This window comes from Geospiza fortis, unplaced genomic scaffold (assembly GCF_000277835.1).
Source record: "Geospiza fortis unplaced genomic scaffold, GeoFor_1.0 scaffold98, whole genome shotgun sequence".
NCBI classification, from domain to species: Eukaryota; Metazoa; Chordata; class Aves; order Passeriformes; family Thraupidae; genus Geospiza; species Geospiza fortis.
In genome coordinates, this window is record NW_005054306.1 from 10,627,460 (window position 1) to 10,645,402 (window position 17,943).

Genomic DNA, 17,943 nt, shown 5'->3' on the forward strand with positions numbered 1-17,943 from the left:
ATGGTGACATACAGAAGTGGTAAAGCACTTCCCAGGGATACACACAACATGAGTTGTGTCTGTCACTAGATGCTTGCAGCCACCAAAAAGTGAAGTACAATCCTCTGAAGGTCACGTTTACCTGCGAGGGCTGTACACACAGAACGTGTCCCTACATGCAGTTCTGTGCCCAGGCAGGTGAGGGCCCAGTGTGGCTCTCAGTCCCTCACCATGGGTCACAATTCCCAGCTAGGGGAGCACAGACCCACCTGTGGTCCTTGTACTCTTGACTAGAAACGGGAAGAGAGCAGATTTTGGCAAAGGACAATGCCAACAGTGGCTGAAGAGTCTCTTCCCAAAGGCAAACCTGGACCAGGGGCACCCTGGCTACAGCAGCCAGCAGCTGTTCTGCACACAGGAGCTAGCTACAACCACCACAAAACCAGTCATCACATCTGGCTTCACTTGGTTTGGGTCTGTATTGAAGCAATTCCTTCCTTCAGTAATGCTCATCAGTCTATCTCACTTTGAGCAAGGCTCATCCGATGCAATGAGATGTCCACACAATCACATTTTTCTGGAGGGCATCTCCTTTTCTGGCTGAAAGGTTTGTCCAGACAGAACAGAAGAGTTTTATGACACTGGCCAGGGGTTTTCTGTCCATGACTACATGGAGATGTTTGGGCTTCTGAAAATGGAAAAATTGTAGGACAGCCTCCCCATGCACACCATGAACTTCCCAAGCAGGTCATGCAGGTGCTGCCAGCCAGAAATCCTCCTGGGAGCAGCGGAGGTCCTCGCAGGTCTGTGGCTGCAGACTAAGATCTTCATTCCTCTGCAGACTTGCTTGGTATTTCTTCTTTCCTCCCACACCCCTCCTTTTCCTTTTGCACTCCTGGGGAACAGAATCAACCAAGGATATATTGGTGGAAGTGGCTTTTTCAGACACCTCGCATTCCCCAGCATGCCGCTGGAAAACAAAACCGGGGCTAGTCTGAATCCATAACGAAACAGCAGGAAACATTTTCTCTATGAACTCAACGAGGCATTGCCACTGATGTGAATAAGTCACAGACTTCATGCTCGACACTTGAGAGACATCCACTCATCCTATGGAAAAGAGAGAAGCAATTAGTCTAAATTGTGGGCAAATGAAAAGATAAGGATGCTTTCCATCTCTTTCTTTCCCCACTGTTTTGGAACCCAGGAGTTTTCTGCCCTAAGTGGAAAATAAGGATTGTTTCTGTATTCAGCCTTCTTTTTTTTTTTTTTTTTTTTTTTAAGACACTTATAAATCTTGCTAATTAGCTGTAGAAATCATAAAAGCTCAGCATAATGTTTTAATCATAAGCTCCTCAGGACACTGATGTTCATGTTGCTCCCTGGATCCTCATTTCCATGTACGAATTACTGTGCCCATAACACTTTGGCAGCTTGTCTCTCATGCCAAGGATATTTTCAATGGAATTATTATTTCAGTCACTAAGCCACAAGCTTACCCCTGCAAAAAATAAAAATAAGAGAATAGCAACATGCAGTGGAAGGTCCCTCCTCCTTCTACTGGTGGAATATTAAAGCTTCTTCAAAGTAATTAAACACAGGTTTCAAGTATAAAGCCTAGCTGGCAGATCAGTGAAATAATTTTCTCGTTTCCAAGAAGCTAAAGAAAAGTTCCCTAGTCAGCAGCTGAGGAGGACAGGAATCCATAAGCAGCAACTTAGATACCAGTGCTAAAACTCTGGGAATTTCTGGGGCAATAACAGGTCCAAGGCATCGTGGACACAGCTGTGAAATCAAACCTCGCTTGAATTCTTATCCCAATCACCATAAACGAGGTCAGCATCTGCTAAGACACTGGATAATAATAGCTTGCTTAATTATACATTTTGCCTGTAATTTATTCCAGATCAACTTTCCTAGTGGCAAAGAAGGAGGGTATTTTCCAGTTCTTCTATGTTCCTGTGATTAGTGAATAATGCCCTTGGTGTATGTGCATGCATCTAATTTTCACTTTTGACTTTAATGCAATTTAATATCATCAAAATAAATATTATTCTTCACTTTTCCAAATTTTGTTTCAGTGCTTCTAAAGTAAATATTTTGCTTAAGAATGTGGAAAGCCTGTGCCTGCTTACTGAAGCGCTCTGAGGGGGAGAAGGAGCCAATCCCTCTATCTCAGCAGCTCAGGATCACATAACAGATAATGGTGCTTCTTTCAAGGTGGACAAGACTTTCCTAACCTGTGGCAGAGGAGCAGGGTGGATTTTCAGGGATACCTGCTTTAGCTGCTCTGTCAAATTTCCCTTAGATTTAGCCCAAATAGTAAAGGATGAAGGGATTAATGGGATAAAGGTTTTTGGGTTTTTTTGGTTTATTGTTCCTTTACATGAATTGTTAAACTACACTCATCTTTGAACCACAAGACATCAGTCACATTCCTTTACTGTCTTCATGCTGACAATGTCAGTCAATGTATTTCTGAGCAGTTTAGAGCTCCTGTGCTGGCCATGGCTGCAGAAAACTGAGCTAAGCCAAGCTTGACATTTGGAATCCCCCACCTCAGCAGTGGCATGGCTGAGGTGTCACAGGCCTGTGGTGGTGATTTCTCATACACCTAAGACTGTTTGCTGGCAGAGAACATCACAGTTAAGAAGAATATCTTGGTTTGCAGCTGCAATGGAAATATGGAAATAATGGGAATATGGAAAGCACATAGGACATGGTCTGCTCTGAGTGTGCGACTCTGGCCAATGCTGAGGGAGGCTTAGGTGAGTCACAGGAACTCTGTGACTGCTCCCTTGGTCAAACAAAAACACCCCTCAAGATAGATGAGTTACATTTGCTAAAAAATTGGATGAAAAAGTCACTGATCATGAGTTTCTGGTTAAGTCTTATTTTCTGAGCTATTTTCAAGCAAAAGTGAAAATTGAAAATTGGCAAACCTACAAGATCAATAGGGTTTACTTAAATGACTCACCAATTAGCATGTCTGTGGCTTTTAGTAACATTGTATTCTTGCCAATCACGCTGGTTTAAACTTTCCCTCATATATAAATTACAAACCCAGACTCCTCTCCTCTCCTCTCCTCTCCTCTCCTCTCCTCTCCTCTCCTCTCCTCTCCTCTCCTCTCCTCTCCTCTCCTCTCCTCTCCTCTCCTCTCCTCTCCTCTCCTCTCCTCTCCTCTCCTCTCCTCTCCTCTCCTCTCCTCTCCTCTCCTCTCCTCTCCTCTCCTCTCCTCTCCTCTCCTCTCCTCTCCTCTCCTCTCCTCTCCTCTCCTCTCCTCTCCTCTCCTCTCCTCTCCTCTCCTCTCCTCTCCTCTCCTCTCCTCTCCTCTCCTCTCCTCTCCTCTCCTCTCCTCCCCTCCCCTCCCCCTCTCCCCTCTCCCCTCTCCTCTCCCCTCTCCTCTCCTTTTTCTCATTTTTTCTTTTCTTTCTTTACTTTTTTTCTTCTCCTCCTCTCATCTGCTCTCATCTCCTCCTGTTTCCTCTTCTCTCCACTGAATTTTCTATCTGATATCTCTCCACTGAAATTTTTAATCCAATATCTCCAGGGAAATCTGTCTGTCCCACAGGTGAGAAGTGTGTTTTGGGGAAAGATGCCCTGCAGCACTGGTTGCATGAGGACTCAAACAGAGATTGAGGAGAAATCACCAATTTCCTTATGAGCTGTGTAACCAATATTATTTCAAGTTCAGTGGTCTGCATGGAGTAAAGGGTCTTAAATGCATTTTTAAAGGATCAAATGAGAATGTGGTCAACACTGCTCTTCTGTGTCGCCACATTTCTCTTCACAGAGAAAAGTAAGGCACAATTCTTCCCAAGAGTATTTCTGGGTTTCACATTCTCTGAACCTCAGAGAAGAGAAACACAATTCTTATCTTATTTGCTGTGCCTGAGTTGTACCAAAGTAGAATGCAATATGGAGATTGTTTGCCCAAAGTCACGGTGTTTTGTTTCCTTGGCCTATCAGGGCCAAGTGTATGTGCGTGTGTCGGGACTGTTGGCTGACAGTCACAAGATTCTGAGCACTGGTGTGCAGAGTTGAGTGCTTGGCAGATTCAATTTAGATGTAATGTAATATAGTGTAATATTCTGATAAGTTGGAGTCCTCCTCACCATTCCTCCTTCGTCAGGGCATTCCCTGCAAATACAATACTTCTGTCTCTGAGTATGGCTGGCAGAGCAAGCCTGTGAGTGTTTTGGAGTTAGCTCTAGCTCTGCCATCCGTATCTCAGATTGAGTGTAAATTCCCAGGCTGAGCTGAAACATCTGCAAACAGCTCGGAGCCTGCGTGCTTGAGAGGCCTGTCCCTGTTCCTGACTCCTTGTGCGTCCATCCCTTCCATTTGGACTTCGCTGCCCAGGGGAGCGTGCTGCGGGCGCGGGGTCCTCCGGGACGCTCCCGTTGTTTTCTCGCCGGCACACGAGCACTCGGCTGCCTTTCTCTGGTTTTGTGGGAGAGGATGGAGCCGCCAGAAGGCAGTGCCCGTCCTCCGGGCCCGTCTGGCCCGGGACAGCGGGGATGCAGCCCTGGGGCCGCGCTGCCTCACCGGGCCCTCACCGGGGCCGCCGGCGGCTCCTCAGGGCGGGGAACCCGATCCCTGTCTGAGCCCTGAAACACGCCGGATTTGTTGACCTTACAGGCACACTGCAAACCGCATTATTCCTGATAGGCTTTTGCAGAGGTTATGAGCCTGGGGAACATGTGGTTAAAAGGGAACTAGGCCGTGTATCTACATGGGTTTATTTTATTCTTTTCCTCTCTCGGTGCAGCGCGTTATTTTAGTTGCTACGAAGTTGCCTTTGGCAATTAGATGGACTCTTTCCTGCGTGTGAGAAATCTAAAGACATTAAAGGTCTTTGAGGGGCTTAAACACCATCTTGTGTTTAGCTAAGATGAAGCTTAACAACAAGCTGGACTAAGATGAGTTTATACACAGGCACATAAAGCTCCAGGGTGGTCTTAGTGGGTCTGCTGAATCCGCCCTTCATCTGCAGCGCTCCAGCCGTGTTTCCTGCCGTGAGTTTGCACAGGTGTCTGCATAACTTGGCTCCCAATGCACTTATTTCTTGTGATGAGACACCAGACTGAAAAAAATCACATTACACCAGCTTAGCCTGAGATCAGTTTGCTGGACTGACAGTCAGGAGAAAACCTTTGGTGAACTGTGCACATCTGACACAAGAGCGGGGAGATTGTCAGGCTCTGGACCCCTCAGGACCATTTTTAGAGATGTGCTTTCCAGGCCTGACCTGCCCTGAGCATGACATAAGGGAGCCCACACAGTGAGTCAGTGTTGGAACTGAATTCCTGGCGCTCAGTCCTCTGCTCGCTCTGCTAAACCACACTGAGATTAAACCAATAGAGGCAAAGAGAGAGCCTGGATATAAGGGAATTTAGCAGGGAACCTGCCTTGACTTATTAATGGAAACTTTTGAAAACAGGCAGCAGCAGTAATTTTATTTTTTTCCCATGCTGAAACAATTTGTGTGCAGTAGAGTCATTCCCTGGAAAAACATTTCTTTAATTTATCTTCTTTAATTATCACTCATCTTTAGCAGCATCTGGTTCTGATATTTTATTAGAAAGTTTGCATGTTTAAACCAGGCCTGGGTGGTATTTCATTTTTTCTTGTTTCCATTTTCTACTGTGCTGGTACTTCCCGTGGTGGGAAGAGATTGGCTTTGCTTTATTTCACAAGGGATAATAAATCATATGGCCATTCTATTTAACATCATTATTACCATGTAAGCATGCTCAGAGACATATCCTGCAGATTATGTGGTGTATTTACTTGAGGTTTGAACGCCAAGCATTGCAAACAGCAGACTGGGTTCCTGTTGTGAAGAGATGCATGCTGCTTATGGCAAGATGTACTTTCTACCCAAGATCTTAGCATTTGACTGGTGGTGCTGAACAGCTTATGATGTCCAAAACAAAGACTGATTTTTGAGAGGACTCCTTAAAATTGGGCCCCTGTAATATTTCTCAAGTTGTGCTTCCAAAGCATGAGGTACTCGACATCCAGCTCCCGGCTGAGATTTTAAGCTGTAGTTTCTATGAGGGATTGTGGACCGAAGAAGATTGATGCTCTTGTGGACCACTTCTTCCTTTGTTAGTAGTGCTTTTTGAGACTAGGTCCCTGCTAAGACACAAGGTGCTGCTCAGGCTATCTAAGATTCACAAGCCTTTTGTTTCTGCTGCTGATTCTTTCTTCAGTTAAATGTCATTTTATGATCATATATAACCTTCTCTAAAGTAACTTACCAGTGTTGCTAGTGGATTGGTGAGAAATCATCTATCAGACAAAGATTAATTCAACTGTAACAAGAAGAGACCTGTTTTTCAGAACAGGAGAAAAATGTCTTTAAGAGAATTGCAGATAGAAGCTATCACCACTTTATCTCAGAAAGGATTAAAATGAGATCATGATATCAGGTATTAAAGGAGAATTTTAGACAGAAATAAAGAAGAGCAGATGTCAGTTGAAGGTTTTCAGCACCTACCTTTTGTATTGCATTTTCCTTCCTGTGACATCTGCTTACTTAATGTGTGGTGTATACTTAGTTTGTGGTCTGCCTGTTTTCCCTATCGTGCAATGTTTTCTTCTGGTTAAACAGAATTATGGTCTGTGTGGTAAGGGGAAATTAAATATGACCTAGCAGTCACTTGTCCTCTTATACATAAGCCAATGAGTCTTTGCTGTTGTCCAGCAAGGGCTCTGTCCTTTCTTATTGGCGCACAGCTATAATGCCCACAGGAGCCTTGATGAAATTTCATCCAAACTAGCAGTTTGGTTTTGGAAGAGAAGAACAGCTGGTCTTGAAAGGCAACATGGACAAGGCAATGCTGTGCAGACACGGTTCACATGATCATGGGCAGGGAATGGATTAGTACTTCTGGAACTGGAAGACAGGAGCTGAGCAGACCTGGCACATACTCTATTGCAATGTAATGCAAAATCACTAATATGCTGATAGGTATCAATTTAGGTGACTTAAATAAGCCTAGTTTACGTATTTGCAGTAGAGCAGAGGATACTAGGCCCTGGCAAAGTGCCATTTTCATCACCAACAGGTAGTGCTTTCTCCAGGTGGTAAGAGCCTGCCCTGTGGTGTCTGTTCAAGCCCTCGGACTGCAGGACTGGCAGCACTTCTGCCCCTTTGGTGTCTGATGGGCCACAAAGCCCGCAAGAGAAAAGGACAGGTTGGCTCAGACCAGGCACTGTCTGATGCTCTCATTGGCATGAGACATAGGGTGGAGACAATTGCCAGTGTCTGAACTGTGGGGCTCACATCCATAGTTTCAGCAGGGTTTGTTGCTAGAAACGGGATCTTGGCTTCACCTTGGCCAGCTGGGGCACATTTCAAGAGTCTGAGTCTCAACTTTCTTTGAATTGCGAGGGATAGTAATACAGGGAGGAAAGGTTTCACCAAAAGCCATGTTTGGATGCCTGTGGACTTTCCCTCAAGGATAGTGTGACAAATCATGCCCACAAAATGTCAAAACCACTCTCTCAAAACTATAATATTGTTTCCTTTCCCAAAAAACATTTACAAAATGAGCACTTCTTCCCCATCCTCCAAATTATCCACAGCTCTGCCCCTTTGGCAACTGAGGCAGGTCTCTGCTTCTGCAGACACTACAGTGAGTGCCTGTGTCTCGGTCTGGTGCCCCTGAACAGCTCCCCAAGATTTCCTTGGCTCTGAAAAAAGAGTCCTGCTGATGCAGCCAGAGTTCATTTGTGCTTCTCGCTTGTCAGACTTCTGGCTCTGTCCTTCCCAACCAGTTCAGTAGGCCCTGCAGGAAGCTGAACCAGACTCCTGGGAGCCCATGACTTTCCCATTGTCCTGTGTTAACTGCAGGGCTGGCTGAGTTCAAGCCATTTTTCTTCCTCTCTGATTGTTTTCCTTACAGTCTGCTATTAAGCATAACCCAATATTTGTGCAATAAACAGTTATTAGGCCAGTGCATACTGTTAAAATTATTATGGGATAGCTCTGTGTCTATCACACCATACACTAGCCAGCTATATATGCAACAGGCTGCTCCTTGTCCATCACATATACACATGACCCCAGGACATCAACCTGTGGTGCAGCACAATGAACCTAGAGTGACACCTGCCCTGACACCTGTGCTCTTCTGGTCAGACTAAGCAAGCTACAGCTTCAGGGATGTCTCCTAAAAGGTTTTATTATGAAGATTTGAACTGAGGCCATGTGGCAATGCTAAGGTTTGGTCATGGCTTTTATGTTGTTTCATTGGTTTTGGAACAACAGTGAAGAGATCACCCAGCTCCAAGGTCAAGTATAAGCAGGCAGCAGCTCAGTTTAATCAAGGATATAGCACAAAGGTAGTGGAAGGTTGTCTTCATTTATCCAAAGGACTGTGTTAGAGATGATATCAGAGTGTCATTGCAGTGACTAAGGAGTGTAACCGTTTTATCCAGGTAAGGAGAAAAGCGCATCTCCAGACTCTTTGCTGGATCTTAGCAGGTAACTGAAAAAAGAAAATGCACATGGACACTAATGTGCTCTTCATCTCTGGTTGAGTCCCACCCCTGCTCCCTTCTGGGAGGACAGTCCATTTTTTGTGGAGGTAGTTTTATGGGAATGTGGAGACAGGAAGGCATTATGGAAAGAATAACAATTCCACTCAGGCTGAAAACAACCTGGCCTCTGACCCAGAGGGGACAAGAACTGCTCCAAAGACATTCCTTCTATCCCAGCTACCCCATCTTGGGGAACAAGAGACTTCATCTTCCTAGGATACAAAAAAAAAAAAAAGTTCTTGCGTGGATAAAGCCACTGAAATAGAAGGGAAAAAAACCTCACTCAGAAAGGTGTAAAATCATCATGCAATTATCAAGCTGTATTTCTTTGTTTCTGTGCTGTATTCTTTGTCTGTCATGGATGTAAACTTGGCCTTGTGGTTGAGATGGCAACAGCTGTAAACTTCAAAGAATAAATTCCTCCACACTTTTTTAATAAGCGTCGACCCTCATCAGCAGACAATCTGCATGGTTCAGCTGAGTTTCTAATTGTCCAGTACTTTCATGCACGAAGTACAAGCTATGGTTTCCCAGGCTTGTTTTAGGGCACAGCACTCACCCATTAGAGGGAAAGTTTTCCATATTGCTCACTGACAGGATATGGAAGGAGTGAATATTTTGCTGGAGAGACCTGGGGTTATTCCCTAACAAATTGAGTGTGGTATCTGTGGTTTGGCATGAACATCAGCACTGATTTATCTCACTGTAGCCCAGAATCACCATGGGCTATCTGACTGCTTCAGCCAACACATAGGAAGGTTAGTGCACTACTTCCAAGTATTTTTTCTCTTGTGTTCTATTGATTAATTCCCAGGAGTATCCTAGAACTGACCCTTAGTAAAGCACACTGTTCTCTCTTGCTCTGCTTTTTTTCCCAGCCATTTTTAGCCTTTCAGTGCCTGAAATTAGGTGGAGAAAGGAGTAAGTTAGGCCAGAGGTCCCTGGCTCACTTATTTGGCAAGCACCTGTTTTTGCTGTTGAACTTTCCTTCTCTTTCCTTTCCTTTTAATAATTTTTCTTTCTCAAACCTAAGTGATTGAGTGCTGCTGAATCCTCATTGTATTGCATTTGGGTCTTGGATCACACTTTCACAAAATTTGGGAAGAGCCTTTTATGCCCTGGGCTACAAGAAACAATAACAAACAAAAATAACTTTTGCATTAAATCTGAATGATGTGACTTTGCTGAGGCTGACTTCAAGATCATAATTCCCGATTAGTGTCTAATCAGTGCCATGGCCTGGATTTTGGGAAGTTTGTGAATACACTGAAAAGCCATCAGAATCCGGCTGCCAGCCCACTAGATGTACTGAGATGCTTATTCCTGTGTCAATAGCAAGGGATTTCTTTTTCAAAGGGGCCACTTCCCACTTCTTCCTTATCCTCTTCTGACTATTCTGGACAAAATAAAGGCACCAGCCTTAGCACTGGGCATCTGATCCTAACAACCAGTACTTCTCTTTGTAACTGATAATAGAAATAGTTTATAGCTTCAATAAAGCATCTTTGAAGATAATATATAGGTGAGCTTGGGGAACCCAGTCATTTGGAAGGCTGGTAGTGTGCTTTGAATTAATTTCCTTGCCTTACTATCCCTTAACATATCTGTGGCTTGACCTTTATTATAGATTTTTGGGAACAAATTCAACATATATTCTCAACGGTACTTAGTCTGCCTGATACTGGCCCATGGAATAAATGGCTTCTTGAGATCCCTTCCAGCTTTGTTTCTGGGATGTTTATGACTGCCACTTTACTACAACACGCTGTGAAAAATATTACCCTGTGTTTTACATATGCCGCCTGTGAGGCTGTTTGTTCAGGCTGGACCCCTATCCAGGCAGGACACCTCTAGCTGTTTTCAGTCTATATGTGTGGAATGTCCTGCAACTCAAATTGATTATTTATGCCTGCTGGACAGTTGTCTTTTAGTTGTTTTGTCTCGTTTTGGATGCCTTCTTATGCATTTCAATATGCAAAATCAGCTTCCTGTTTTCCTGGTTCTCTTTTTAGTAGCTGCAAGGTGTCTTGTAGGTCCGTTCGATAGTGCTGAATGAGAAAAAGGGAAAACTTTCCTGCAGGGCTCCTTCATTTCTCTGAATGTAACCACTTCTGGGGATCCAACTCTGCTATTTTAGGCACTGATAATGGGTGGATTTTTCAAAAATCCTGTTTTTATTTTTATGGATCATTGGGAGCCTGTACTGATGCAGTAAGGCTGCACAATGGCATGAATAATTGCTGTGTCGATTGACCTGAGTTTCCGTGTGGGATCAAGTAAAAGTCTGGACGGTTGCTTTGGATCTATTTTATGGATCAAGATAGAGATGTTGGGATTTTTTTTTTTCCCCAAGTTGTGTCAAAGTCTTGGACAAATTCACAGAAGCTGTGTTTAAAAGGCCCATTCAGGAATATCTGTTCCAAAGGAGAGGCAGCTCCTGCCCAGGGCAACTGGTTGATGTACCCCTGAGGACACACTCGGTCACTGTAGTATCAGTGATGTCCCATTTACTGAAATGCTAGAATTATCTCCAAGACATGTAAAAAATATTAAATTTGTCTCTAAAATTTAGACAGCTGACTGAATGGATCACAAAACTCTAATTTTGAATACCTTAATTTTGTGGGAAATCATTTCGTAGGGATGTTTCTGCTTATGTCAAATAATTTTTATTGCTATTTGGTAGGGAAGCCAGATACCACTGTCTGCATAAGAAAATCCTAATTTTTTGGCTCACTGGGATGCCAAGTAGACATGTTAATATATGGGTATATGTATACATTCTGGTATCAATAGTGGATGAAAATAATATAGATGTATTTACTGGAAAATCTGTGGATAATCAGAACAGTTTTGCCTTAAAAAAAACCCCAAGGTTTAATTCTGCATTCTTGATCAATTAGAAATACAGTCCAAATCTTCCGGGGAAAAAAATAAATAAAACCCCAAATAAAACCCCAGCTCTGTAAGAGCAGTAAATGCTCAAGCTGCAGCCTGTATTTTTTTCCTAAGGGAACATTGAATGAGATGTTGATGAACACCTTCTCCTGGTCTGCTTCAGCCACAGGTGCTGTGGGAGTGCAGGGTGACTTGGCTCCAGGAACCCACTGTTCCCATCAAGGGAGCAGTAAGGCCACTTTGCAGTCGCCTCCTGGGCCATAAGTCAGGGCTCCCACCTCATGGATGGAGGGAACTAGTCTGTAGCTGGGTCTGCTCTCAACAGCAGTGGATGTAGCTGGCGTGAATACCTGGGCAGAGGAGCTAGGAGGAGCTCTTGGGTCCTGCCAGACAGACATGGACAAAATGCCCGGTGCTTGTAAAGAGTTTTGGAGCAGGGTAGATGATAGATAGCAAATCTTGCATGCTTATTACTTACAAATTACTTGTCCAAAGACATGCTTCCTTCTCTTCAGTCAGCTGTTCTGCCTCAGCAGTCTTAGCTGGTAGATCTCCAAAGCTACAATGCTAGTTTAAAATAATTTATTGAAAAATCTTCCTTCTTGTTGCAGTCAATTGAATCTGCTGGGCTATATAAGAAGGAGGTAGTTGAACTAAGATTATTTTCAACATTTTTGGTTTTATTTAATAATAAAACTCAATGAGAAAAAGACTGATCACTCAAATATCTTCTCTGTCCTTTTCTGTCCACTGTTTGCTGTCAAAACAAAATGTTTTTGAGCGTTTTCTTTTCATTAGTATTACATGGGTTTAGGCAAGGTCTCAATCTAATGCTTATCGAAGGCAACAGTCCTTTTGTCTACAGATTTGTGTGAGCATTGAATCAGCCCCTAACTGCCCATATCTGTATTTTTGCCATGGAAGTTGAAAGATTAGAGCTCCTAGATAGGACCCCTCACACAGGAGAAATAAATAGGGAAAATCCAAAGGATAGACATGGGAAATCTACTTGAACAGCACCTTCACCCTTCTTCTATTTTGGAAAATCTGGAACTCTGGGACAGCAAAAGACTTTGAGTGATGTAGATACTCAGCAGTAAGTACTTTCACTGCTCCCACTTATCCTGGTGGCTATCCCTATCCCTTTGTAAGACACGCATTGTCCGTGTGTGGATAATGTATGCTGGAGAGGGAGACAGACCTCACCCTGGCATGTAGGATAATGTGCTCAGATTTCAGTATTGTCCGTCTGCTTGTCTGATCATTCATACAGGTCTTTACATTTTTATATCCCTCCCCTCGTTATAGATAAAATGGGAATAATAACATCTTGAGAAACAACCATAGTGTAGTATGGCAAGCATCCATCCATCCATCCATCCATCCATCCATCCATCCATCCATCCCATTATCTTCTCTCTCTTACCACCCAGTAGCAGATTCCCAAAGCAGGAATTCTTGGTCACAGCATTGGTGATTTATGTGAGAATTTTTAAAGGGTGATTGAAGATTTTTTCTTTTTCTTTTTAATATGCCATTTGAGCTGTCATAATTCACATGAAGACCCTGGCACATGAAGTTCAATCTTGTTCTCACCTCATCTTAGTGCCCTGGTCTGTGACCTGACCCCTGGTCCCTGCTGTCTGGTGACTGACGGCTCGTGGGAACAGTGACCTCTCCAGCCACTGCCACTAAATTTGACCAGGGCTGTGAATCACAGTTCCACACCCAGGGGAAGTCAGTGGATGTGTCTGTACATCTCACTGCGACCACATGTCACACCTGTGCACACTATTCACACACAGCCTCTCTCTCTAGGTTATCTGCATAGCACAATCCTCCCTGTGTATTTTGGAAATGTTTAACCTTCCCAGTGTGATCATTTTATTCTTAATTAAAGACAATTGCTGTGAAGCATCATGGATGAATTTATTAGTAAAAATGCCCTCTCCAGCTGTGCAATGCATTTATTTTAAAGTCTAATGGTCTTCCTTCCCTTTTCACTATGCAATCTTTGTTGGAGTCTTCCATGATTCATTTTGGAGCAGAAACATGAAAGGGGCAGATCTCCAAGAATGGCATTGTCTGCATTCACTCTCAGATTTTTTTTTAAATTTATTTCTTTGTTAAAAGATATTTCATTCAGAGAATCCCCACTGAGCTTTTTATTGCAGAAAATTAGGGATCATAAATTGTCTCCCAGAAAACTATAAATCCAGTACTATTGAAACATTCCATGGGCAGATCTTGGCTCTTTGATGAAATCACTCCTTTTTCTTGTATAATTTATGAGCTTTTTTTCAGCATGGGGGGATTTATGCTTTTAAATTGCTCACCAGGGTTTTATTGAATATAATTTGCTAGCAAATTTATATGAGCCAAATATATTGCATTTTATCCACAATTATGAGCAATAAAATTGATGGGGCTTTACTTTTCATTTTCTTCTGGCAAGCAGAGGAAACATGAATTTATCCTGAACTTGGAGTGAGGTTTCTCAGGGATTCACATGTACAATTAAAAAAGCAAAGAGTGTAGTCAGCAAGGCAGAGGTGCCATTTTGGAAACTTTATTTGGTGTATGGGAGGGGGCAAGTTAAATTTCTCTTGCTCCAAAGGGATTGTAAAACGCTGAGGAGCTGAGTTAAAACCACTGAAGCTTATGACACACAACAACTTTTGCAGAGTTTGAATCACACTGTTGGGAGGCAAGGTGTGGATAATCTGTGTAAGAGCTGTGTGTCCTTCACAGTCCCCTTTGATCCCATTTTCCTGTGATATTCTGATTTTCATTTGATTCAACCTGGTATATTTCAAGGCACAAACAAAGCCTCCAGTATAACTCTACCTTCCATGATTAATTTTATTTAGAGTATCTGAGTTGTGTTCATTCTGGTCTGCCCATATCCCTTGAGGGCTTTTATGACTGACAGAAGAGACGAATAAAATCCCATGTATCATTAATCTCTGTAAGGCACAAGGAGCCACAAAAGTGTTCCATGTCCTGGTTCTTATCAGGCTCTTATTTCCAAGTACTGATTTCTCAAAATAAGACTTCTAAACCACAGGAACCTTCACGACATAGCCAGATGCAAATATTGCAGCTTGCTTCCAAGTCAGTGTGTGTGGGTGCACTGGGGTAAGCTTTTGGGGTGCACCACACTGCTTAGGTGACAGGGTATGTAAAAGGAAAGAGAATTCAGGTGCAGGACTACACCTGGGCAAAACATCCCTCCATGCAGGGGCTTACACTGCTTTGAGCTTTGTTCCACAGACGCTCACCTGCTCTGGAAAGCTCTGCCTGCCTTTATGTCCATCTGTTTCTCTCTCTGTTCGCTTCATCCGCTCTGAATCTTGTCCTTACAACATAGTCTTGTGGTCTGGGAGAAGAAATGTTTAATCCAATTTAGCTGAACTGGGGCAGGCTGGTTTGTAGACACACATTACAGAGGAGTAAGAGAAAAGGCTGAATTTAGCTGCTCTAAAAATGGAAATAAGATCATGGGCATTTTAACAGCAGGGGAGCACCAGCCCCAGCTCAACACCCTGTGGCTGTCCAGGGGACAAGGGACTGACCTCTTTCTGTCACCTCACTCCTCACAGGAGGGAAACCTGTGTTCCCTGTCTTCTGTTCTGAGAGAAGTGTTCAGAGGAGAGGTCCTGGGGAGGATCCTTGTAACTTATCCCTCCTTTTTTGGCCTCCTGTTTCAGGTTTTACAGCAGCGGGGCTCGTTTTGACACAGAGCAGGTACCTTGAGCTTTTCTTTGCACTAAAGGAAATGAGGGCTGCAAATTGAAATGGGCAAATCAAAGGAAATTCAAAGCTTAAGACACACATAACTCTTGGAGCTATGTGTCCCACAAGAGCCCAAACTGCTGGTATGGCCAGTGCATTAACAGTGAATATCCTGTGAATATCCTGTCTTGCTCATGCCCAGTTTTTGCCATGGCTGTATTATTATTATTATTATTATTATTATTATTATTACGTTCAATAGGTTTTGCACTTAATGTACACAGGGTGATGATTGCTGGGGCCATAATAATGAAATATGACTTTCTTAATGAAATTTCAGTCCCAGCTCATTTCCCTGCTGACATTGAGGTGACTGCAAATAAACACTTTCCAGAAGAGTCAGTTAAATGGCTGCATAAGAAATTTATCAAATACTGTAACATTTAAATAAATAATAAAGAAGTATTCAAGTGTGCTATATGACTGCCTGTGGCTTTGTTCCCAATAACCTCACAACTTGTCTTTCTAATGGTTAGATTCCCACTGACAGAAAACAAATCTCTCTCCAACTTGGAGAATTTTATCAGATTTATCTGAATGCCAGATCAATGTGTAGGAAACAAATGGAGTCAGCAACATGATTTAAATTAGAAGTCTAACAATTTACAGTCTCCACTGGTTTCTCATAAACCTTATTAACGTTTGGCGTTGGGTACCAAGGAGCTATAAATAACATTCCAAAAAGAACATTTATGTCTGCTTAGACTCTCGTTATATGTCTTCAACACAGCTTAAATGATGTCAGTAATACCTTCATCATGAACAGGAAATGAAAAAGTTGCCCCATACATGTTTTGTCTTTTAATCAGATATTATTTTCTCCTTAGAACTGCAGAGCTGGTAGGGGTTTTTTATTTATTTTATTTATTTTATTTATTCAAAACTTATGTCTACAATTTCCACTTGTTTTTCTAGATCTCAGTAGGGTACAAAACTCTCCCATCCAAATAGAGCAGAACAATTTCTTCACATCTTTCATGCAGTTCCTCCCTCCAACCCCCTCACCTCAGCTGCTGTTAAAGGCCAAGCTCACTCCTTGAAGATGTGGGCAGGGCAGCACCATGATGCCATGAGCTGCTATGGGAAGGGGCAGCACAAGGAAAGAGGGCACTATCTAAAATAAGGTCTGATTGTAGCAGAGTAGGATATGAGAGAGATTTACAGATGGCTGTCCCAAAATGCCTTTTCTTTTTTCTCTTTTCTTTTCTTTTCTTTTCTTTTCTTTTCTTTTCTTTTCTTTTCTTTTCTTTTCTTTTCTTTTCTTTTCTTTTCTTTTCTTTTCTTTTCTTTTCTTTTCTTTTCCCTTCCCTTCCCTTCCCTTCCCTTCCCTTCCCTTCCCTTCCCTTCCCTTCCCTTCCCTTCCCTTCCCTTCCTTTTCTTTTCTTTTCTTTTCTTTTCTTTTCTTTTCTTTTCTTTTCTTTTCTTTTCTTTTCTTTTCTTTTCTTTTCTTTTCTTTTCTTTTCTTTTCTTTTCTTTTCTTTTCTTTTCTTTTCTTTTCTTTTCTTTTCTTTTCCCTTCCCTTCCCTTCCCTTCCCTTCCCTTCCCTTCCCTTCCCTCTCTCTTTCTCTCTTTCTCTCATTTTAGGTTTTTTTATCTTGTGTAAAGATTTAATTTCCTTCTGTAGAAGATTGAACCCAGATTTTCTTTCCATCTAACATATCCAAACATTCTTGTCCAAAATTCAGTTCTGTTCTGAAGTAGTCTGCTCCCAGTCTGCCGTGTGGTCCTTGTTATTTTCATGGAATCATAGAATATCCGGAGTTGGAAGAGACCCACAAGGATCCTTAAAGTCCAGCTCCTGGCCCTGCACAGCACCATCCCCAAGGGTCACACCATGTGGCTGAGAGCATTGCTCAAAGGCTTCTTGAATCCTGTCAGGCTTGGTGCTGTGACCACTTCCCTGGGGAGCCTGTTCCAGTGCCCAACCACTCTCTGGGTAAAGAACCTTTTTCTAATATCCAACCTAAATCTCCCCTGACACAACTTCAGGCCATTCCCTTGGGTCATGTCACTGGTCAGCACAGAGTAGAGATCAGTGTCTGCCTCTTCTCTTCCCCTCACAAGGAAATTGTAGACTGGAATGAGGTTTCTCTTCAGTCTCCTCTTCTCCAGGCTGAACAGACCAAGTGACCTCAGCCACTCTCCATAAGGCTTCCCCTCAAGGCCCTTCCTCATCTTTGTTGCTCTCCTTTGGACACTCTCTAATAATTTAATCTCTTTTGATATTGTGGTGCTCAAAACTGCCCCCAGCACTCGAGGTGAGGCTGCCCCAGTGCAAAGCAGAGCAGGACCATCTCCTCCCTTGCCTGGCTGGTGATGTTGTGCCTTATTCCCCACCACTTTTGGTGCTCCTGGCTGCCAGGGCACTGCTGACTGATGTTCAGCTTTACATTAACCAGGACCCCTCAGGTCCCTTTCTGTGGGGCTGCCCTCCAGCATCTCATTCCCCACTCTATGTGTGCATTCAGGGTTGCCCCATGCCAGGTGCAGGATCTGCTAAACTTCATTTTGTCTCCCTGCAGGGCCTCTCTCCCTTAAAGGGACTCAACAGCTCCTTCCAATTTAGTATTGGTGGCAAATTTAGTATCCCTTCCAGTCCTACATCCAAGTTGTTGATGGATACATTGAAGAGCTCAGGGCCCAGGATGGAGCCCATGAGTGGTGGGTGAGATGAGCCTTGGTGGCTGTAGCAGAAGGAAGGGATGGAGCCATTCCTG